The sequence below is a fragment of the Bos mutus genome, chromosome 24, assembly GCF_027580195.1.
Source record: "Bos mutus isolate GX-2022 chromosome 24, NWIPB_WYAK_1.1, whole genome shotgun sequence".
Taxonomy (NCBI): domain Eukaryota; kingdom Metazoa; phylum Chordata; class Mammalia; order Artiodactyla; family Bovidae; genus Bos; species Bos mutus.
Window position 1 is genome coordinate 47,652,696 of NC_091640.1, and position 24,727 is coordinate 47,677,422.

Below are 24,727 nucleotides of genomic sequence, written 5' to 3' on the forward strand. Positions count from 1 at the left end.
AGCATGCACGATGTTAGGCAGAGAACACCATAGAACTTCAAGTTGAGAAGAAATTCGGGTCTCACATAGGTCGTTGGTGGCAGAGACTAGACTTGTAACACGGTTTTGTTGGTTCTTGTCTGGCACTCACATGTACACTGCTTCGTGAATTTAACAGAGGACTCGAGGCAGAGCAGCACTGGCAATACAAATCAGCAAGCAGGAAGTACCAAATGACCGTTACAAATAGAAAGGCTTTCTGAAATGCATTATTTTCAGAAATGAAGGCTTCTCTTAGGAGGATACCTACTGTTGAACCTAGAGAGATTCAACTCAGATCCTCTGAGTGTTACAGATTTTCCAAATATCCTTTTAAAAAAAAATCTCCATATCTACTATCTCTCTCCTCGAACATGGAAGTACTTTTCTCATCAAAAGTTTGTGATGAAGAGCATGAACCCTGGAGTTGGGCAAATTGTAGTTTTGAATGCAGCTGTGCTTCAAATCAGTGACCTTTTTGGCAAGTAAAATTCTCCTGCAATGATAGCTGCTTAACTATAGTTGTGTGAGGGAGGTGGGAGGAGGGTTCAGGATGGGGAACACATGTACACCCATGGCTGATTCATGTCAATGTATGGCACAAACCACTACAATATTGTAATTAGCCTTCAATTAAATAAATAAATATAGTTGTGTGATGATTAAAGAAAGTAGTAAATATGAAAGTGAATAGCACATGGTTTTGAAGTTCGAAGAAAACCAATAATCGTTATCATTTCTTCTCTTCTGTTGCCTGCAGGCACATAGGTCACGATGAACCCACTCAACAGAAATCTTACCTTCAAAAGTTTACCTCCAGGGTGGCCTCTCCTCTTGTAAATTTAGAGGCAGTTCTACTCACCTCTTTCTAAAAACAGCTTGTGAAGGAGAGCTAGGAAGCCAATTGGTGGAGCTGTTCCACCTCTTAAGACTTCCCTTTCCATTTCCCAGAGCCACCAAGGAGGATGTTCTAGGGCAAAGGCTATTTGATGTGGAAGTAGGAAGGCTGTTTATGGTTTGTGGTCCTTCTTCCTACTAACAGACCACCAGTTTTTAAATGAAATAGCCCATAAAAAGCTACCTGGGTCACACAAGTGTTTTCTCCTATGTGACCAGGGTGTGCACTTGGATGTCCCTGTGAGTGAGGACAAATAGAAGCAGATCTGACTGGAATTCCAGAAGAATCTGCTCCCAGTGTGAGAGGTAGGTACTTTGAGAGGCACATTAATTCGATGGATAATATACTTGAGGTCTAAGACCATCTCTCCAAAGTGTCAGACTTTGAATCCCTAACTCTTCCATTTAGGAAGCCTTCCAGGATTTGTATGATCAAGTAAAGGGGAGGAGGGGCAATCTGGCTACCAATGCAGTCCCCAAAAGGCTTAGGAAAGGAGCATGCCTTCTGCCACTCAGCTAGAAATGCATCTGAGCCGAAGTGGATCAAGATAGAAACTGAAGGCAGATGGAGCAGGGATCGCCGTGGCAGCAATCAACTTGGAAATTCATTAGGGCACCTCAAGATCTATCAGTAGGCCCCAATTATATGTTATATTTTAAATCTTATGTTTATATGAATAGACACCTTGTTTAACACTTTATTTTGCATGATACTGAAAAATCAAATCTATTTAAAAGTAGTAAAATGTTCCAGAAAGACACATAAGGAAAATGGTAACAGTGTTTGCTTCTAGAAGGAGAGCCTTGAAGTCATGAGTGGAAAACTTTTATCATTAATTCTTTTGTAGTTTGAGTTTTAAAGGATATATGTGTGTGTGTGTGTGTGTGTAATCTCCATGTATTGATTTTTCATAAACTAGAACTCACATTCCTCCTCCTTTCTGCTAAATCTGTTAAGTTCTTCCTTGTTACTCCAGCCCAAAAGATATCACTCACCTATGAATTTTCTCTCATGGTCAGAAAGATTTACATACCATGACTTTGCTTTGATTAATGTCTTGATCTATTAGTTTAGTCTTGAGTAGTTTTTTAACTTCTCATGTGTGTGTTTTGTCTTGCCATTTAGATTGTAAATTCCTGAAGGACAAGGACAGTAAGCATCTTGTTCTCAGTTGTTTCCCCACAATCTGAGATAAAATACCACATAATTGGAGAAATATTAAATACAGCATTTGTATAGCAGAAAAAGGCTGTATGTGTGTCAGAGGTCTGCAAGCATTCTACACAGCTTTGCCCCTTCCAGTTTGTATTTGCCCTCAATAAAACGTTTGAGTATCTTGTGAACATCCAATCTCTATATTTGTTCATCCTCGTGGAACGAAGTTGCGGTATTACATCTCAAAGATTCAGTTATTTGCGACTGAAAGGATACTGATTAATGAGATGACCTGAGTAAAAGTTGTAAAGAACAAAAATGTGGGGTTATTTTTGTTGTAAATGAAGAAACCCGATACCAACTGCATTTTTATCTCAGTATGATGAAATTTCATGTTTTAAATGAAGTTATGTTGAAGATGTGTACACCTGCCTCTATAAACACACATTCACATGCTAATTTTTACTAAAAATAAAAAATATGTAATATCTGATAGGAAATGCTGGAGAATAAAGCATAAACAAGAAAAAAGAATTTCAGCAAGTATTTATCAGATATCTCTTATATGCCTATCATAAAAGCATCGGTTCTTCATGGTAGAGAATTCTCATTCCATGGCAAAAATCACTCAAGAAAATGAAACATGCAAGTGGTTTTTTGATTTAGAAAAGAAGAGATTGGAAGAGAAATGACTGTGGTTGAAAAATACATTTGGAGAAAACAAGTTATATTTATCATCATTATCCAGGCATCTGATAATATTTCTATCTGTACATTGGAAAGCGTAAAGAATCACTGGATAATTTATGGTGAGATAGCTAATGCAATGATTGTTCAAACATTACTTGGAAAATTATAATTCCAGTGAAATGAGCATTCCCATAAAGGCATTTAAATGTTATCTGAGATCTCTGTATTTGAAATAAACTAAACAGGGGCCACTGTCTAAATCCTAGAAGGACAATGGACAAATTATTTAAAGTTCTATTGTGAGAGGGATAATTTGGTAGTCAGTTATCAACAATAGGGCCTTATGCCTTGATTATAATTGTCTGTGTGTGACAATATTGAGTGAGCCAGGCTGCTGCTAGGCAGGATAAATGTATGAAGGTATAATACACTTAGAAAATTTCAAGCTTATTAGCATAATTGTTCTGATGAAGACTGAAGAGCTTACTTAACTGACTGGAGTAGACAATAGATGCATAATCAGTGTCCTAATGATTGAATTAATGAGCCCCCATTGTTTGTCCTTACTGTAAGCAGTCCTCGGCTATGAAAAAGACATTTTGCTAAAAGAGTCTGACAATTGTGTTAGCTGATGAGTGGCCAGAATGTAATTAATGATGGAAGAGAGCTGATTACTATTGGGTCCTAAAGACTTCAACGGTGGATTTCAAGGGGCGAATTACATAGCTACGGAGAAGTTTCCTATCAGCTCCCCCTTGCCTTCATACAATAATGGAACCTGATCAAAGCTCTTATTTGCAGCTAAGGAAACTGAAGCCCGGGCTTTTCCAAAGTCCTGTGACCACTTTAGGGGCTATACATACATTGCCTCTGCTGCTCTGGCACTGCCTGCCGACTTTGACCTGCCCCTGGTCTACGCCCTCCCCTATGCCTTTGCTACCCTCTTCAGTCTCCCTTTTACCTTCTGTGCACGTGTCCTAACCAAACTTCACAATGAATATGGGACAGGTTTCTCCTCCACACCTGAACCTCAACACTAGACAAATGTGTCTGTCTCCAAATCTATTCTCCAGACATTTCCTATGGAAAACCTGCTCCTCTGCCCGTGGAAAAAGCTTCTAGCTATTCTCTGTTCTAGATTAGAATCAACCCTTCTACACACACACACCTATGACACTCTCATATCACCTTTAAACTTTTTTCTTCAGAACTCTTATCATTATCTGGAATTATATCTATTTATTTCTTTACTGATTTATCATTTGTCACTTCTCCCTGCTGAATGTAAGCTCTGTAAGAGCAGAAAACTTGTCTGCTTTATTCACCAGAGTATCCCCTACTCAAGCATGCCTATTTCATTCTCCATATTGTCCCTAATTCAAGCATACCTGGAGGTACTCAATACATATTTTTGAATGGATGGATAATTTCCCCTCACACTCAAAGCATGTGAACAGTGAACTCATTATCTTTTGTTTTACTCTCTGGTTGTGTTCTATCCCAGTTCCCTAGAAAGCAGAGCCTGAATCAAGAAGGCTGACGCTTTCTTTAGGAGATATTATTCCAGGTCAGGGACAGGGAAAAGGCAAGAAAGAACGGAGAGCAGCGTATAGCGATGCATGACTGTGCTGAACACCGCTTCACAGCAAGCCTTGACAAGCGCAACCACTTGGCCAGACAGACAACATGGAGCACTCATGCCTTGGAACATCTGAGGAAGGAAGGAATTTTATCTTATGTCTCTAGTTGCCCACTGGTCACAGCTTGCCCCACAGGGGGCTAACTTTCCCATACTTCCCAGGTGTGTGATCTGTATCCTTTGGCAGCCACTCAGAAAGCAGGTCCCTGCCCTGGAGGCCAGAAGGGGTAGGAAAAAAACTTGGTATGTGGCTGGTCGGCCTTAGGCTGTCAAATCACGAGGGACTTCACTAAGTCACTCATGGTAGCAGCTAAGACAGAGCAAGAGGCCCAGAAAATCTGAGAAGACACATGAATGGGGCCTGCTGTAGAGCAGTTGTTACCACAAGCATAAGAGCACGTCAGCTTCCTTCACTGCATTATAGCAGCGGCCACCCACAATAAGTGATAAATATTTGTTGAAGGAATGTGTGTAAATGGCATCACCATCTCTGACTAATGTAAGCCAGAACCTTGGAATCGTCTGTGATCTTTCTTCTTCTTGCCTATATATCTAATTGACACAAATTCCTCCATCTCCTTAATACATCTCTGATCCAATACCTCTTGTCCAAGGTCACTGCCTTGATTCAGACCTTCAGCATCTTTCATTGGAATTCTTGCTATAGCTCCTTAACCGGTCTTCACATCTTTAGTCTTCCTCTCCAATTCAGTCTCCTTCCTGCTGCCAGGAATTTTTTTTATAGCATATTTTCTGAATGCAAATCTGATAATGTTACTATCCTGATTAAATTGATAGTTTTTTTTTTTTTTTTTAAGATAGAATCAAGCCTCTTTAGCATAACCCAAAAGATCCTTCATGATCCGTCCTAGGCTACTCTCTTTAGCTTTACACCTCCTCCCACCCTGCCCTTGTACCCCAGCCAAGCGGAATTCCTGGTGTGTTTCCCCACACACCATACTCTTCCATGCCTCAGTGCCTACGTTGTGCTCTTTGTTCTGTCTGCAACGCATTTGTGCTTGATGAACCTCTTGTTGTTCCTATTTAGTCGCTAGTCACTAAGTTGTGTCTGACTCTTTGCAACCCCATGGACTGTAGCCCGCCAGGCTCCTTTCTCCATGGGATTTTCCAGGCAAGAGTACTGGAGTGGGTTATTTCCTTCTACAGGGTGTCCACCCGACCCAGGGATCGAACCCACGTCTCCTGCACTGGCAGGTGGATTCTTGACCACTGAGTCACCTGGGAGCTCTGATGAACCTCTACTCGTACTTCAAAACACTGTTTCCATGTAACCCCAGTTCATCCATTGAGGATCCATCCACCCACCCACTCATCCATCCAGGGTTCACTGTAAACAGGTTTCTTAGTTGCAAGCAGCAGCAGAAGCTGATATTTGCTGAATTAAGAGAAAGGCAGTTCATGAAAGGATACTGGGTGACTGACAATTGCTGGGAAGTCTGCAGAAACAGTCTCAGACAGTAAGCAAGAATAAGGAAGTCTGGGCAGCAGCCAGGATCACAACCAGTATCGTGGTACAGTGCTTCGAAGGAGGTGACCACCACCATTCAGAATAGGATACCGCAGCTTACACTTGCAGTCCAGCAGCACTGGACACGGTACCATCCATTACTGGCACAACCAGCACTCTTGGTCCTGGAAGGCAGATGTCACTGCAGTGCCTGTTATTGCGGCCAGAATGGATTCTCCACCAAACCTACTTTGTATTACTCGGGCTCTCTCTTTGAAGTCTGTGGCAGACCCATTCAGGCTTGCTAAGCTTAACACATATTCCTTGCTCTAATTGCAGGCAGCTTGGGAATGTAAAGAGGTGACATTTTTGGACATCTGTGTTGTAAATGGGATCTGCTTCTCTCCAGTAATCTTTAGATTAGCCCCCCAAAAAGGAAAGGGGATCAGATTTTGGGAAACCCCAAATGACAAATGTGCTCAAGTTCTGTCAACATATAAATTGACATCTGCCTGTATTAGGTTCTCTTGGAGGCACTAAGGATACAAAATTGACTGAGGTGACTACACCCACTGGCCTGGTCAAAAAGAAAATAGCAAGTGTTAGCAAGGATGTAGAGAAATCAATGGGAGGAATGTAAAATGGTGGACTTCGGAAAACTGGCAATTCCTCAAAAGATCATACAGAGTAACCATGTGCTTAGTCTCAGTCGTGTCCAACTCTTTGAGACCCCATGGACTGTAGCCCACCAGGCTCCTCTGTCCATGGGGATTCTCCAGGGAAGAACACTTTAGTGGTTTGCCATGCCCTCCTCCAAGAATCTTCCCATCCCAGGGACTGGACCCAGGTCTCTTGCATTGCAGGTGGACTCTTTACCATCTGAGCCACCCAACAATTCTACTGTTAGGTATATATCCAAGAGAAATGGCAACATATGCTCACTTAAACACACACACACATGTTCATAGCAGCATATTTATAAGTGCCAAAAAGTGGAAACAAACACCCATCAACTGATGAGTGGACAAAGTGTGGAGTAGCCATACAATGTAATATTATTTGGCAGTGAAAAGGAACGAAGTCTGAAGCATGCTACCACATGGATGAACCTTGGAAACACTGTGCTAAGACAAAGAAGCTATTCACAGAGGACCACATACTGTATGATTCCACTTATATGAAACATCCAGCATAGGCAATTCTATAAGGATAGAAAATAGATTTGTGGTTGGCTAGGTCTGAGAGCCAGAGATCCTGGAATGTGAAGTCAAGTGGGCCGTAGAAAGCATCACTACGAACAAAGCTAGTGGAGGTGATGGAATTCCAGTGGAGCTATTTCAAATCCTGAAAGATGATGCTGTCAAAGTGCTGCACTCAATATGCCAGCAAATGTGGAAAACTCAGCAGTGGCCACAGGACTGGAAAAGGTCAGTTTTCATTCCAATCCCAAAGAAAGGCAATGCCAAAGAATGCCCAAACTACTGCACAATTGCACTCATCTCACATGCTAGTAAAGTAATGCTCAAAATTCTCCAAGCCAGGCTTCAGCAATATGTGAACCGTGAACTTCCTGATGTTCCAGCTGGTTTTGGAAAAGGCAGAGGAACCAGAGATCAAATTGCCAACATCCGCTGGATCATGGAAAAAGCAAGAGAGTTCCAGAAAAACATCTATTTCTGCTTTATTGACTATGCCAAAGCCTTTGACTGTGTGGATCACAAGAAACTGTGGGAAATTCTGAAAGAGATGGGAATACCAGACCACCTGACCTGCCTCTTGAGAAACCTATATGCAGGTCAAGAAGCAACAGTTAGAACTGGACACGGAACAGACTGGTTCCAAATAGGAAAAGGAGTACGTCAAGGCTGTATATTGTCACCCTGCTTATTTAACTTATAAGCAGAGTACATCATGAGAAACACTGGGCTGGAAGAAGCACAAGCTGGAATCAAGATTGCCGGGAGAAATATCAATAACCTCAGATATGCAGATGACACCACCCTTATGGCAGAAAGTGAAGAGGAACTCAAAAGCCTCTTGATGAAGGTGAAAGAGGAGAGTGAAAATGTTGGCTTAAAGCTCAACATTCAGAAAACGAAGATCATGGCATCCGGTCCCATCGCTTCATGGGAAATAGATGGAGAAACAATGGAAACAGTGTCAGACTTTATTTTTCTGGGCTCCAAAATCACTGCAGATGGTGACTGCAGCCATGAAATTAAAAGACGCTTACTCCTTGGAAGGAAAGTTACGACCAACCTAGATAGCATATTGAAAAGCAGAGACATTACTTTGCCAACAAAGGTTCGTCTAGTCAAGGCTATGGTTTTTCCTGTGGTCATGTATGGATGTGAGAGTTGGACTATGAAGAAGGCTGAGCGCCAAAGAATTGATGCTTTTGAACTGTGGTGTTGGAGAAGACTCTTGAGAGTCCCTTGGATTGCAAGGAGATCCAACCAGTCCATTCTGAAGGAGATCAGCCCTGGGATTTCTTTGGAAGGAATGATGCTAAAGCTGAAACTCCAGTACTTTGGCCACCTCATGTGAAGAGTTGACTCATTGGAAAAGACTCTGATGCTGGGAAGGATTGGGGGCAGGAGGAGAAGGGGACGACAGAGGATGAGATGGCTGGATGGCATCACTGACTCGATGGACGTGAGTCTGAGTGAACTCCGGGAGTTGGTGATGGACAGGGAGGCCTGGCGTGCTGCGATTCATGGGATCGCAAAGGGTCGGACATGACTGAGCGACTGAACTGAACTGAGATCTGAGAGCAAAGAGGGATGAGATAGAGAGTAACTGCTAGGGTTACATTTTTATCCCCAGCAAGAGTTTCTTGCTGGGGATAAAAATGTTCTAAAATAGATTGTGGTGTTGATTGTACAAATCTGTGAATATACTAAAAATTATGAAATTGTATACTCTTAACTGGGCTTCCCAGGTGACACTAGTGGTAAAGAACTCACCTGCCAATGCAGGAGATATAGAGCCGTGGGTTTGATCCCTGGGTCGGGAAGATCCCCTGTAGGAGGGCATGGCATCCCACTCCAATATTGTTGCCTGGAGAACCCCAAGGGCAGAGGAGCCTGGCAGGCTATAGTAAATCGGGTCGCAGAGTCAAACACAACTGAAAGGACTTAGCACACGTGCACACTTTAAGTTGTTGAACGTGTGGTCTGTGGCTATTGTTTTTTTTTAATGAATGAGATAGAAAGCTCTCTCCTCAAGGAGCTGACATGCTTGTGGGACAGCAAACAAGCAGGTAACATACAACTTAAACTAAATGGTCAGCCTCTTCCTCGTTCCTACCTCTTCTTTCTTTATTCCTCAAAAGAGAATAGATCCCGCCCCCTTCCCTTCACAACACTTATTATACTTTTTAAAATCATCTTTCTCTGAAAAATAAGATCCTTGAGATAGGATGTGTGCCTTTGAACTATGAGTCAACAGGAGTAGGCGCAGTGCCTGGCATGTAGTAGGCCTATAATAATTGTTTGTTCACTGGAGAATAAACGACAGAGCCAGGACTAGGAGGTGGGTGTCCTGAGTCCCAGGTCAGCACTCCTTCCAGTCACAGCGGTGTCTGACATGAAGGCTCCCCAGATTGGACAGCTAGCCGGGAGAGTCTACACGGAAGCAAAGGTGCTTTTACAGGCGTCAGTCTCCAGGTACATGTTTATGTTTTACGCTCTAAGCGTAATTGTGCTGTTTCCTCCCTCGTTCCACATGTCCTTCGAATAATCTTTCTACTCACCTCATTCACAGCTTTCTCCCTAGAGTTCATCACACTATAGCAGCTTGGCTGGCATCTTTAGCATCTTGTAATCCTGAATACTCAGCAGTGACTGGGGCTCCCTGGACTATGCACGCAGGAGTTCAGAAGCCCAGATTTTGGTTTTTTAATTATTATTATTTATTTTTGGCTGCAGTGGGTCTTCGTTGCTGCCTGTGAGCTTTCTCAAGGTGCAGTGCACAGGCTTCTCACTGTGGTGGCTTCTCTCAATGTGGAGCACAGGCTCTAGAGGACAGGCTCGAAGTCGTGGCACACAGGCTTAATTGCCCCATGGCATGTGAGGTCTTCCTGGACCAGGAATCGAACCCATGTCCCCTGCATTGGCAGGCTGATTCCTACCCACTGGACCACCAGGGAAGCCCTGAGGCCCAGATTTTAGAGATTTGGTTTTTCACTTATCAAGAACCACCAAGTAGAACTTTTACAAGTAAGGATTACCTTTAAAAAATTATTTTTTTCACAGCCTACTGAGATATGATTTTGCAATGAATGTTCTCTACTTCTTTTCCGAAACAGCTTTTTTTGGAGACATAATTCACATACTATGCAACTTGCCCATTTAAACTATACAGTTCAATAGTTTTTAGTATGTTCACAGAACTATGCAGTGATCATCACAACAGAACATTTTGTCACCCCCAAAATAAACCTCCTACCATTGCATTCACTTCCCTTTCTCTTCGCCTTGCTGCAGCCCTAGCCAACCACTAATCTAGTTTTTTGCTTTTGTAGATCTGCCTATTATGGTTGTCTCATGTAAACGGACTGGCTTCTTTCACTGAGTACAGTGTTTTCAAAGCCCATGCATGTGGTAGCATGTCTCAGAACTTCATTCCCTTTCACGGCCAGATGATACTCCATTGTATGCATATGCCACACTTGTTTATTCATTCACCCGTTGATGAGCATTTGAATTGTTTCTGCATTTGAGCTTTCATGAATAATGCTGCTTTGAGCATTCTTATATGATTTTTTATACTACTGCGTAGATCCTAACTTTATTCTCAAATTTCCTCTCCCTTTCTGATCAGCTCTAAATATGCTGTCCATCAGTCTACAAGATTCTGCCAGGCTTTTTATAAAGAATCATTCATGGATATTGAAAGCTTGGCAAACATACAGCCTTGCTGCTTTTGGAGTTGGCTGCCAATATATAAAGTATTTCATTGAACTAATGAAACAATTATCTCTCAAATGACATTTTGTGACTTCTGTTTGGAGATGCCAAGAAGCCAAGTTTTCCTTTCATTCGACAGAGCTGTGTGTTCCTGGAGAATCTCCCCTGTATTAAGGACTGTGCACTGTGCTGGGAAGAGAAGGAACAGGGCACAGTCCTTGCCCTACAAGATCCTTTATTCTGTTAGAGGAGGCAGCTCATTGGGTTTGGTCAGGGTAGGCTTCCCAGAAGAAGAAGCAACTGTAGCCAAGATGGTACCATCAGAAGTTAACCAGACAAAGAGTCAAGACAGCAAAGGGAAGCAGGTGTGCAGAGGTCCACATGTGAGAGGAACATGTCTAGATGGGAAGGAGGAAGGAAAAGAGAGAGAGAGGAGGGGGCATGAGGAGGTAGGGAAAGAGATGAAACTGAACAAGAATGCCAAGTAAAGAGAAGATCACTGCCTAAAGGGGAAGGGTTAAAAATTCCGCAGAAATGAGCAGTCACAGAATGGTTGACTCATAAAACAAACAAACAAACAAACATGAGAACTTGTTGGAAAACATACACTATGAAAAAGAAATCACGATTTGTTATTTTTCAATCCTCTTTTGGGGGAAACAAATATATTTCCTTTTAATCAAAAGGTTCAAATTTGGTATCAACTTGTAATACTAGTAATGTTTTAAATCACTTTAGTAAATATGAACTCTTCATAAATATGAACTCACTTTTAATAAATATGATTACTCACTTCTCTGAGGCTATAAAATGTTTCCTAATGCTTGAATTTTCACTTCCAGGCATTATATGGTAAATCAAGTAAGACATGAAGAAAGTGAAAGGAATGCAAAAATATTTTATATATTATATGTATTACTTAGAAAAACAGCACTACAAAATAATTCAAGTCTGGGCACTAATCTCTCTCCTTAGCACAATTATAATTAATGAAATTTAAAAATAAAAGAGCCCTACACCAAGAGGCCTTCAACTAAGAGTCTTTTAAATATTTTTGCTTTGGAAATCTTTCTATTCTCTAGTTCAATTCTAGGTAGAACAATGGGAGTGTAGTAAATACACATTTATTAGATGTTACAAGCAAAGCACTATTCTGTGGGCTATGAGGATAGGAAGGATACAAAGGATAAAAGGGTCCAAAGCATGGCAGGTGTGGTTCCTTCTCCCAGTGACCTTCAACTGAGAACAAGGGAGCTCAGGACAGGGGAGACAGCGAATGTTTATTGCTAGTCCTATCACTGGATGGCTCCTAAAGCTCGCTTTATCTCCATTAATTTTCAAATGACCCCAGAAATACGGAATTTTTCTTCTAAACAGCAAAGTTTCCAAAGAGGTAAAATAGCTTGCCTAAGATCAATAAGCTACAGCGGACATTTCCAGTTGAGCTAAAACCCAGGAAATGTGCACCAAGTGCAGACATCTGGGCAACCTCCTTGTTTTGCTGAGCCAGAATGAGGCTGGGTTCTCTCGTAATTGACCTTCGGGGGTCTTGTTTGCATATCTACCCTTTGTGGAAGGCAATGAAAGGATGTTCTGAGACCTGGGGATGGGACCTGGGCAGCCACCCAACACATGTGGGTGTGTTTCTGCAAGGCGTTGATTCTACTTCCAGACCTAGGAGGAAGCACAGGGGCAGGCACATTGCTGCTCATGCCTGGGTCACCCCAAGACATTCTACCTAAATCTCCTTGGACCCCCAAGATGTGACTGTATCCTTGGGTGCAGGTAACTCAAGGAGTAGGGCCAGGGAGCCCAGAGAGGTCATGAGTTGTAGCTGGGAGCAGGATGCTTTCTCCTGGATACAGCAGGAATGTAGCCCAAAGGCACCAAAGCCACAGGGCTATGTGGTCAGTGGGCTGCATTTCAGAAGGACTAGAGATGGAAGTGTTCCCAGCAAGAAGACTGGGGGACAGTCAGGCTTACTGATGCAGGGGGTTTCTGCTACAGTGTTTTAGCATGGCCTTGCCTGGAATGGACTTCCCTGTGGCTCAGTTGGTAAAGAATCTGCCCGCAATGAGGGAGACCTGGTTTCAATCCCTGAGTTGGGAAGATCCCCTGGAGAAGGCAAAGGCTACCGACTCCAGTATTCTGACCTAGAGAATTCCATGGACAGTATAGTCCATGAGGTCACAAAGAGTCAGACACGACTGAGCGACTTTTACTTGCCTGGAATGGAGGAGCTCTTCCCTAGAATGGAGAGCATCTTGTCCTATCATATTTACTAAGCATATGCTGTGTGTCAGACACTGTTCTAGACACTGAGCTAAGTCACTTCAGTCGTGTCTGATTCTGCAACCCTATGGACTGTAGCCTGTCAGGCTCCTCTGTCCATGGGATTCTCCAGGCAAGAAAACTGGAGTGGGTTTCCATGCGCTCCTCCAGGGGATCTTCCTAACCCAGGGATTGAACCCACATCTCCTGTGGCACCTACATTGGAGGTGGATTTTTTACCGTTGAGCCACTGGAGAAGCCCATTCTAGACCCTAGAACACAGCAAATAGTATTAAACAAACAAACAAAAAAATCTCTATCCTCTTGGGGTTGCTGCTAAGTCACTTCAGTCGTGTCTGACTCTGTGCGACCCCAGAGACGGCAGCCCACCAGGCTCCCCCGTCCCTGGGATTCTCCAGGCAAGAACACTGGAGTGGGTTGCCATTTCCTTCTCCAATGCATGAAAGTGAAAAGTGAAAGTGAAGTCGCTCAGTTGTGTCCGACTCTTAGCGACCCCATGGACTGCAGCCTACTAGGCTCCTCCATCCATGGGATTTTCCAGGCAAGAGTACTGGAGTGGGGTGCCATTGCCTTCTCCATCCTCTTGGGGTGCTGTATTCTAATTGTGGGGGCAGGAGGTAGAACATAAGAAAAATGGGCAGTAAATATCAGGGAGTTAACTTTGGAGGAGAGAGATAAAGCATGGAAGGAGAATAGGACATGCTGGGGTAGGGGAAGAGGGCAGCTTGCAGTTCTCAGTAACACAGAAGCTGAGACCTGCTGGAGGCGAAGGAGCCAGCCGAGTAGACGTGTGGGGAGGAGGTTCTCAGGCAGCAGGGAGTGAGGGCAGTGGTCCGGGGGCAGGGGCAGGCCAGGCGGACCAGTTAAGGCACAAGGAGGGCAGAGTGAGCAAGGGAGAGAGTGGGGAAGGGGCGGGGTGGGGCTGTGGGTAGGGGCCATTTTAGGGACTGTGCCTCTAAATAAGGCACAGAATAAGATGAAGATCCTGGGCATATTCAGCTTTGAGGTTGTAGGGGTGGAATAAAGAGATAGCTGGATTGGCCAGGGTTGGGCTATTGCCACCCCAAAATAAAGAATTGGGAGCAGACAAAGGAATGAGGGGGCTTCTCAGGTGGTGCTAGTGGTAAAGAGCTCACCTGCCCAAGCGGGAGACATAAGAGGTGTGAATTCAATCCCTGGGTCGGGAAGATCCCCTGGAGGAGGGCATGGCAACTCACTCTAGTATTCTTACCTGGAGAATCCCGTGGACAGAGGAGCCTGACGGGCTACAGTTCATAGGATGGCAAAGAGTCAGACACGACTGAAGCAACTCAGCACTCATGCAGGCAAAGGAATGAGGAGTAATTACAATGATGAATTATTCCACTTACCACTGTTGTGGAACCAGCTACCTTAAAATACAGAAACAACCACAGATGCTGTGTGTCAGGAATTGGGGTAGGACACAGTGGGGATGGCTTTTCTGTATTTGATGATGTCTGGGGTCTCACCTGGGAAACCTGAAGGTTGGAGGGTGGGCCAACACGGTTCATGCTGCCATAGCGGGGCAGCTTCACTTCCATGTCTGGCGGCTCACGCTGGTGGCTGGCCAGCACACCTACACACGGTCTCTCCCTGCGGCCCAGCTCCTCACAGCCCAGGGGCCTCGGCAGCCTAAATGGCCACTCAAGGCTCCCAAGGCGAGTGTCCTGAGAGAAAGTGGAAGCTGCCAGTGTCTTAATGGGCACAATGTCACCATGTTCTACTGGTCAAGTAGTCACAGAGCCCAGATTCAAGGAAAGGGGACATAGGTTCCATCTCTTGACCGGAGAAGTGGCAGAGAAGAATCATGTTTAAAATACAGGACCAGCTGAACTCGTTTAAAGAGAAAATGTGGTTAAAGGGCAAGAAAAGGCCATAACAACATTCTTAGAGTGAACTCTATCATTTGGAAGTAAGAAATATGAGGAGAATCCAGCCAAGGAGAATATAATGGTAGTGGGAAAACTGAGATAATGTGATGATTGTTTCAAGAAAAGGGAAATGATCCACTGTGTGTGGTGTTGCTATTAATAACAGGTCAGAAAGATAAGCCTGAGAAATGCCCCTGGGCATGGCAAAGTGGAGAATGTTGATATCATGACAATGACAGGCTTAGTGAACCCATGGGGATGAAAGTCTGATTGGAATGGGTTAAAGATAGAATGGGGGAGAGAAGGTAAGGACAGCAAAGATAAGACATGTCTTTTGAGTTATTTTGTAAAGAATAATAGAAAAATGGGACAGACTAGTAAAGGGAGTTGCAGATTAAAGGAAAATAAGATGGAACATAAAAGATTTTATAGGCTGAAATGAACGATCCAGTAGAAAAGAGGATAGTGGTGGGAATGATGTCCTTAAGTTGGCGAGAGTGGATGGGACCTGGTGTACAGTGGATGGTTTCATGTACAACATGGATGGGCCACCTGATGCATACCTTCTCCACGGGGGTGAACACTGGTTCTTACTCTTTTTATGTATAGACTTCAGATATAGTATAGAAACAGATATGCAGAGTATCTATAGGACTAATATTTCATGGGGGGGCATATTTAGGGAAGAATATATCTAAAAAGACTTCTTTAAAGAGTGTGGTAATGAAAAGAAGGGTTGAGAAATACTAGTCTATTATAATCGAAAAGAAGGCAGGACGTATGTATAGATAGTAGGTATTTGGGTGCTGTGGTAGGGAAGGTGGAAGCTCGCTTCTGATAACCTCTATTTCCTTAGTGAAATAGGAACAAGAAGAATCAAATGTTAGGAGATAAAAGGGAGTTCTGCAGGTTTGACAAGAGATGAAAAAGTTTGAAATTGATGTTTTGGCAGTTAGGAGTGGGAATTAACTAAGGGCTCACTTGATGCCAGTGAACATTTTAATATGAGACTCATTGGCACATTTGTATGAGTTTCTCCAACCACATTTAGCTGCTCAGTTTAATCAGAGGTTGGGGAGGGGCCTATCCCAAAGAACGACTCTACCTGTCATCATTGTCCCACCCACTCTCAGTGGTCCCCATCACAGTGAATGTTGCCGGGTTTCACACCAAGCACCTGCAACTCTCCATCTGAGAACTTCCCGTTGGCCTGTGTTCCAGGCAGGCCAGGAGTGCTGGGAAGCCAGTGCCCTCAGGCGTCATCTTCAGCCAGTGATAGATGGGATGCCCCCATCTCCTTGCCCCTGGGTATGGCAGGGAGGGAATAGCCTCATGAGTGTTTGCATACCTGCTTAAAAAACGCCCTTTATTCGCTTCCTTCCCTTTCACGTCTGACTTTCACATATCCCTACCAGTGCTTTCTGGGATCACTTCCCAAATATACTGCTTACACTCAAATTCTTATCTGAGGGTCATCTTCTGAGGGAACCAAACAGGACAATGATGAATCATAGCTTTTAAGCCAGGAAATGAGATAATTAAGTACATGATGGAGGGCGTGGGGGATAAAAGGGTTGAAAGACAGTAAAAGGTGATAGGACCAGCACGTCTGAGGAGCCAATGAGATTAAAGATTTGGAGTCGGGTTCCAGACATAGTGATTAGAGAGTAGGACGCTTGAAACTGAGATTATGAAGTTATTGGTGAAGACAAAGTTTAAGGTATGACCTTGGGGATGTGTGACTTGGTGGGGTGGAGAGTGAGATCGTTGCAGGTAAAGGATCAAGGAACTGAGAGGCCAAAGACTAGGCAAAAACATGTAGGGAAGAATGATTATCTTTCATTTGACTTCTGCCTCTCCCATAGAGTTATTCTGAAGATTAAATAATATAATCCACCTAAAGGTGTTAGTATAGGGTTTGGCACATAGTTAGTGCTTAATAAATGTCTGTAGAGACCCACAGATGAGCACGTGATGTAAACCACACCAGTCAGTCCTTCCCAAGGAGTGTTACAACTCAATCCGTTGAGGAAGCACTGTCTTTCCTCTTTGGTTATGAGGCTGGAAGTTTGCAGCTGCCTAAGATAAAGAATCTGCCTGCAATGCAGGAGACCCAGGTTCAATCCCTCAGTTGGGAAGATCCCTTGGAGAAGGAAATGGCAACCCACTCCAGTATTCTTGTCTGGGATATCCCATGGACAGAGTAGTCTGGTGAGCTACAGTCTGCTGCTGCTGCTGCTAAGTCGCTTCAGTCGTGCCTGACTCTGTGCAACCCCATAGACAGCAGCCTACCAGGCTCCCCCATCCCTGGGATTCTCCAGGCAAGAACACTGGAGTGGGGCTACAGTCTATGGGGCTGCAAAGAGTCAGACATGACTGAGTGCCTAACACAATATGGCAACCTTCAGACCTCACAGGTGGCACGAGTGGTAAAGAACCTGCCTGCCAATGGAAGAGACAAAAGAGATCCCTTTTGGGTTGGATCCCTGGGTTCGAACCCTGGGAAGATTCCCTGGAGGAGGGCACGGCAACCCATTCCAATATTCTTGCCTGGAAAATCCCATGGGCAGAGGAGCCTGGTGGGCTACAGCCCATAGGGTCACAAAGAGTCAGACACGACTGAAGTGACTGAGCACACACGCACACGGACATGGCAACCTACACTGCCCCACAGAGAGAAAGACAGATTTAGGGCAACACAAAGACAGAAGCAGAGAGAACATGGAGAGAAGATCCTAGCAGTGAGATTCCCAACAGTCAGTTCTCTCTATAACCAGATCTGCTGCTGTTGCTGCTAAGTCGCTTCAGTCGTGTCCGACTCTGTGCAGCCCCATAGATGGCAGCCCACCAGGCTTCCCCGTCCCTGGGACTCTCCAGGCAAGAATACTGGAGTGGGTTGCCATTTCCCTCTCCTATGCATGAAAGTGAAAAATGAAAGTGAAGATGCTCAGTCGTGTCCAACTCTTAGCGACCCCATGGACTGCAGCCCACCAGGCTCCTCCATCCATGGGATTCTCCAGGCAAGAGTACCTGAGTGGAGTGCCATTGCCTTCTCCGATAACCAGATCTACCTTCCCTCATTTACAATGATTGCTTGATTTCAATAAAACTTTTGTAAAACTTTTCATTTTGTTTGGCTTGAACTAGTTTGAGTAGAGTTTCTATCATTTGCAACAATAATAAAAAAAAATAAAATAATAGAAGAATTTGCCTCTTGCTTTATGCTAGCCTGAGTGATCAAACCCATGGTTCATACATGGAGATCTTTCAGAGCCCTAGAGAGGAAGAAGTATGGTGAGATTCAAGAACATCTGACAAAGATTCATTCCTGAGTTTGTCTCAACTCTGCCATTTGCTAACTGAGTGAACATTATACCTTGAGATTTCACTGGGAGACTAGCCTTCCTAACTTAGGTTTAGCAAAGTCTTTGTCTGCATCATCTACTTCAACTCACATAGTAGATGATGCACACAGGAGACATTTGTTTTAGAATTCGTTGCCAGAAAAAAACTTTACTTCTCTCAAAGAATTGGCAAGGGTTTTCTTCATGGAAAGCGAGAACTACATAATCAATTGTGTTTGTTCACTTTGGCTTTTCTGGAAGCTCAGAGTACAGCTCAACATGGAGGACCTTATACTCTGCATATGTGAATATGTGAATTTTATATTTTCCTCCTAATCTTAGTATTCTATTCTTCCCATGTGGCACTAGTGATAAAAAAAAAAAAAAAAATCTCTTCTTCCAATGCACAAGACGTAAGAGATGTGAGTTCAGTCCCTGGGTGAGGAAGATCCCCTGGAGGAGAGCGTGGCAACTTATTCATGTAGTCTTGCCTGGAGAATCCCTCGGACAGAGGAGCCTGGTGGGCTATGGTCCATAAGGTCACAAGGACTCGGACACGACTGAAGTGACTTAGCATGCACACAATCTTAATATTCAATTCTAGTCTATTTTTCTTAAAGCATATTTATATGTGTTATATAAAAATTTTTATATGTGTTATATAAAAATTCCTCAAATTATTTATGGAATAAAGCATAAATAAACAAGTGAACACACTAGTATTTAATCTGAGGGATGTTCCTTCTCCCTTTACTGTAAAATGATGGAGTTAAAATTTTCAGCGGAGATGGCAAATTCTCAAGCCTCCATTTTACTCCAAATTATAGTAGTCATACATGGCTATAAAAAATGAAATGAAAACAACACAACCAGGTTCAAAAACAAGATAAAAATCTCCATTACCCAGAAACAAAATAGAAACATCAAGAAATAAAAAGGGCTGAAGCCACAGCTTGCTAGGCTTTGGGTCTAGAGGCAGCAGCCATGGCTAGGAGTTCCACCTCTGCAGAATAGTGAGCATCAAATGTGCTGCACATGCAGTGGAGTGTTGCAGCCACCAGCACTTACCTGACCAGGAAGGGAAGCTGAAAAAGCAAACTGTTTTGACCAATGTGTGAGCTTACAGCTTTTATAGAGGCAGGAGGGAAGTCTAGGGAGGTAGGAGACAGACACACAGGCCCACAACCAGGAACAAAAACAAGCAGCTCACTGGCCTGGTGACTGGATCTGAAGCATCCTCAGTAATGTTATAGGGCAGAACCCCCAACTGCATATATATATATATATGGTGCTCAGTCGTTCAGTCATGTCTGACTCTTTGCAACCCTGTGAACTGGAGCCCACCAGGCTCTTCTGTCCATGAGATTTTGGGATTTTACAGGCAAGAATCCCCAAGTGGATTTTTACTTCCTTCTCCAGGAGATCTTACCAACCCAGGGATCAAACCCATGCCTCCTGCATCTCCTGCATTGGTAGGTGGATTCTTTATCCTTGAGCAACCTCGGAAGCCCCTGTGTATATATAAGACCAACATTTCTAAGACCTAGATTGAGACACTGGGTTGAGGGTGGGGGGAAATCATAAGAAGTAACCACAAACCTGCTAAATAGGGAAGAGAGAAAAAAAACAAATATCCCTCTCAAAATGAATTTCCAAACTAAAATTACTGCAAGGCATTTGAAGACATTTAAGGCTAAGAAGACTATAATCATAATCAGTAATGAAAATACAAATTTACTCCATTAGAAATGCATTTTAGAGGCTGTTCTAAAGAAGACTTAAACGTAAGTATTTCAGCATGCTAAAATCACATCCATAATAAGAAAGATAGGAAAACAAACAAGCAAAAGTAGGAACAGTTATATGTGGCAAAAAAATGATTCAAAATTTGAAATAAAATTACAGATTTTGAAATTAAAAACCTCATAAGCTACTGAGTACTTTTTAAGAACAAAATAGTAAATTTGATGACAGTATCACAAAATTTCTCAGAATGCAGCACAGAACACATAAAAAGTTTTAAAGAAGAGTTAAGAAACGTGGAGAATAAATTGAGAAACTACACAATACATCTAATAAAAGTTCCAGAAGAGAAGAATGCAGGGAATGAAGGAGAAACAATAGGAAGTGGTAACTGAAAATTTACCAAAATTAAGGCATAATACAAGTTCTTGGTTTAAAAGTATGGAATACCAAGGAAGAGAAAGAAAATTAAATCCACACTTAGATACTTTAAAGTAAAACTGCAAACTATTAAATGAAAAAAATTTTAATTGTTTGAGATAAAGACAGATCACCTAAAAATAAATGACTACTAGAGGTTTCTTATTGGCAACAATACAGGACAAAAGGCAATGGAATAATATCCTCAAAATACAAAAAACTATATTTGGTGACCCTGAATTTTATACCTAGACAAACTGTCATTCAAGATGCAGCAAAATATAGACACACCCACGTAATCTAAGAGACTTTACTACCTGCAAATCCTCACTAAAGGAGAATATTTACACTTTTTAATTTAAGGAAGTAAAAAGTTGAAGAAAAGAAAAAAGGAAGAAAATATTCAAAGAAAGTAAAGCAAAGCCTTGAAATATAGGCATACCTTAAATGGCATGTGATGGGTTCAGTTCCAAACCATGACAAAAATAGGGAGATCACAATTGAGCCACATAAATTTTTTTGTTTCCCAGTGCATATAAAATCTATGTTTGTGCTATACTGTAGTCTGTTATGTGTACCATAGCATTATATCTAAAAATAGCAATATACATACCTTAGTTTAAATGTCCATTACTGCTAAAAAAAAAAAATGCTAACCTTCATCTGAGCCTTTAATGAGTGTTAGTAGTAACATCAAAATCACTGATCACAGATCACTGTAGCAAATATAATAATAACAAAAACTTTGAAATACTACGAGAATTACTAAAATGGGACACAGAAATGAAGTGTGCAAATGTGGGTGGGAAAATGGCACTGAAAGACTTGCTAATAGAATTGCTATGTAAGGGCTGCCACAAAACTTCAGTTTGTGAAAAATGCAATATCTGCAAAGCACAATAAAATGACATGCCATAGAATGAAGTATGCCTGTACAAGGAGAAATGGTGAGTACAGAATGAGAATGTATGTTTCCATAAATTTCACTACTACTACTAAGTCTCTTCAGTCGTGTCTGACTCTGTGCGACCCCATAGACGAAAGCCCACCAAGCTGCCCTGTCCCTGGGATTCTCCAGGCAAGAATACTGGAGTGGGTTGCCATTTCCTTCTCCATGCATGAAAGTGAAAAGTGAAAGTGAAGCCGCTCAGTCGTGTCTGACCCTCAGCGACCCCATGGACTTCAGCCTTCCAGGCTCCTCCATCCATGGGATTTTCCAGGCAAAAGTACTAGAGTGGGGTGCCATTGCCTTCTCCGTAAATTTCACTAGTACTGACTGTAACAAGAATAAAATATGATTATACATGTACAAAGGGAGGGTAAATTAATTAGAAGACTGTGGGCACAGTGTGCAATAGCTAAAGTGTATTCATGTTATCATTTTTAAAGAAGGATATAAATATTAAAAAATTAGTTAAATATGTACAAATTAAATATTTAGAATGATCACTTTAAAGAATAAAAATAGTATCTCTAGCTTCTCAAAGAGGGGATTTAAGAATAGAAATACAGAAAATTTTATCTATACACAGAAGTGTGGAACGGAGATGAAGAAGCAAAGGAGAATATAGTAAATAGAAAACAAAGTAAGATGGTAGAAACAAATATGTTAACAATTTTAATATATAGAAAAGAAATTCACACAATAAAAGATAGATTATCAGATTGGATTTTAAAAATTCAACCATATGTTGCTTATAAGACACACCTAAATGAAACCATATAAAAAATGTTAATAAAAGAATGGAAAAAATATATACTGTGCTAATACTATCCAAAAGAAAATAAGGACAATAGCAATAACACCAAACAAAATTTACAGCATGAACTCCACATAGGGCTAAGGGGTATAAAGTTAAAGTTAGTTACTCAGTCATACTTAAATCTTTGTGACCCCATGGACTGTAGCCTGCCAAGCTTCTTTGTCCAAGGAATTCTCTAGGCAAAGAATACCGAAGTGGGTATCCATTCCCTTTTCCAGGGGATCTTCCTGACCCAGGATCAAACCTGGGTCTCTTGCATTGCATACAGATTCTTTACCATCTGAGCCACCAGGGAAGCCATATAACAATAAAAGTAATGATCTTAAAAGGATATACAATATTCATAAACATATGTTTACTAATCATGTAGCTTTTAACTACACAAAATAAAAAGTGATACATTTATAGGGAGAAATTGACAAATCTGCCACCCCAATGTAGAACATTAACCTGCCTCTTTTAGAAATTCCTATATCAAGCAGACAGAAATTAGATAGGTTATGGAAAGTTTGAATAACAATAGTAAGAAGTAAGACCCATGGATTGTTTAGAAAACCCTGCTGGTTGGAGGAGGGTTAGCAGGCTCATTGGGAGAAGATTAGAGCAAAAACTCACAGGCTTGAGCCCTGTGTCAAGACAGCATCTGCAACCAGCAAGCTCAGGCCTACATATTTTGAATTCAAGGGCAGGGTCCCAGAGGAGCACACAGTAGGACAGGGACTTGTGGGGAGGGGATGGCAGGGAAGGTCAAGACATGGCCTCTACCTTGACTGGGCCACTTTGGGCAAATCACTTTGATTTATCTGCTTCAGTTCTACAAAACAGAGATAATAATTAAGACATATATCTCCAGGTTTTGTAATGAGAATCAAGTCAATGTGCTAAAAAGAAATTAAAGTGGCTGGCACATATTGAGTGCCTGCTAAATGCAAAACATGGTAATAGTTGTAAAAATTATAAAGGCAATCACATAGAACCTGCCTTTAAAACTGTTCAATTCAGTTCAGTTCAGTTCAGTCGCTCAGTCATGTCCGACCCTTTGCAACCCCATGAATCGCAGCACTCCAGGCCTCCCTGTCCATCACCAACTCCCGGAATTCACTCAAACTCACGTCCATCGAGTCGGTGATGCCATCCAGCCATCTCATCCTCTGTCATCCCCTTTTCCTCCTGCCCCCAATCCCTCCCAGCATCAGAGTCTTTTCCAATGAGTCAACTCTTCGCATGAGGTGGCCAAAGTAGTGGAGTTTCAGTTTTAGCATCATTTCTTCCAAAGAAATCCCAGGGCTGATCTCCTTCAGAATGGACTGGTTGGATCTCCTTGCAGTCCTAGGGACTTTCAAGAGTCTTCTCCAACACCACAGTTCAAAAGCATCAATTCTTCTGTAAGATGATGTTGTCCAGCAACAATTTACCAGGGATTTTGCTTCATCACTTAGCCAGACAAGCACCTGCTTTGGTATCAGACTGAACTCAGCTCCACGATTCTCTGTCCATGTGCCTTTTTTCCTGCTCTGTCAAATGGAGGTGATGACAGTGCTTACCAGATTGGATTTTGGGGAGAATTAATTGGAATAACACAGTAAGCATATTTTCAGACACATCAAAATATTCAGTAAATAGCTATTAATATTACCTGTAGGATTCAGTAAATAACTATTGCCATTAATAATGTTAATAAGATTAAAATGTGAAAAATAATGCAATTAGGATAAATGAAGTTGAAGAAACAAAAAGAATTTAGTTAGAAAATGTACTTCGTCAATGTACCCAAGTCCAGAATGACAAAAGAAACAATATGAGTTGGAACTAGAAAAGTATTTATCTCCCCTTAGTCTAACACTTTTTATGTGATATAGGATTATGAAATCTAACCAGTCATTGTTTTTAATTCCCCTAACAATGGCCACATCACAGTTATTTTCTAAGAGCCAACTGATAGAAGCATAAAAGCCTATAATTAGGGATCTTACTTGGATTTGAAATCAATAAGAAGAACCTGTCATTTTCTGATGAGGGAAGTGATGTTACCAAATAATGCCTGAAGATTAATCTTAATTTTCTAGCACATATTATTGCATTTCCTATGTTACCGACACTTTTACATTGTTAATTTTGCTCTTGTGGCTTTACAACACCTTTCTGAAAGAGGTCTGGGCACATAGAATTTTCCCTATGTGAAGAAGAGATGGACGTAGAGAGTTGAAGTACCATCCTAAGGTAACTGCTGCTGCTGCTGCTGCTAAGTCGCTTCAGTCGTGCCCAACTCTGCGAGACCCCATAGATGGCAGCCCATCAGGCTCCCCCGTCCCTGGGATTCTCCAGGCAAGAACACTGGAGTGGGTTGCCATTTCCTTCTCCAATGCACGAAAGTGAAAAGTGAAAATGAAGTCGCTCAGTCGTGTCCAACTCTTAGCAACCCCATGGACTGCAGCCTACCAGGCTCCTGCATCCATGGGATTTTCCAGCAAAAGAGTACTGGATTCTTCACAGAG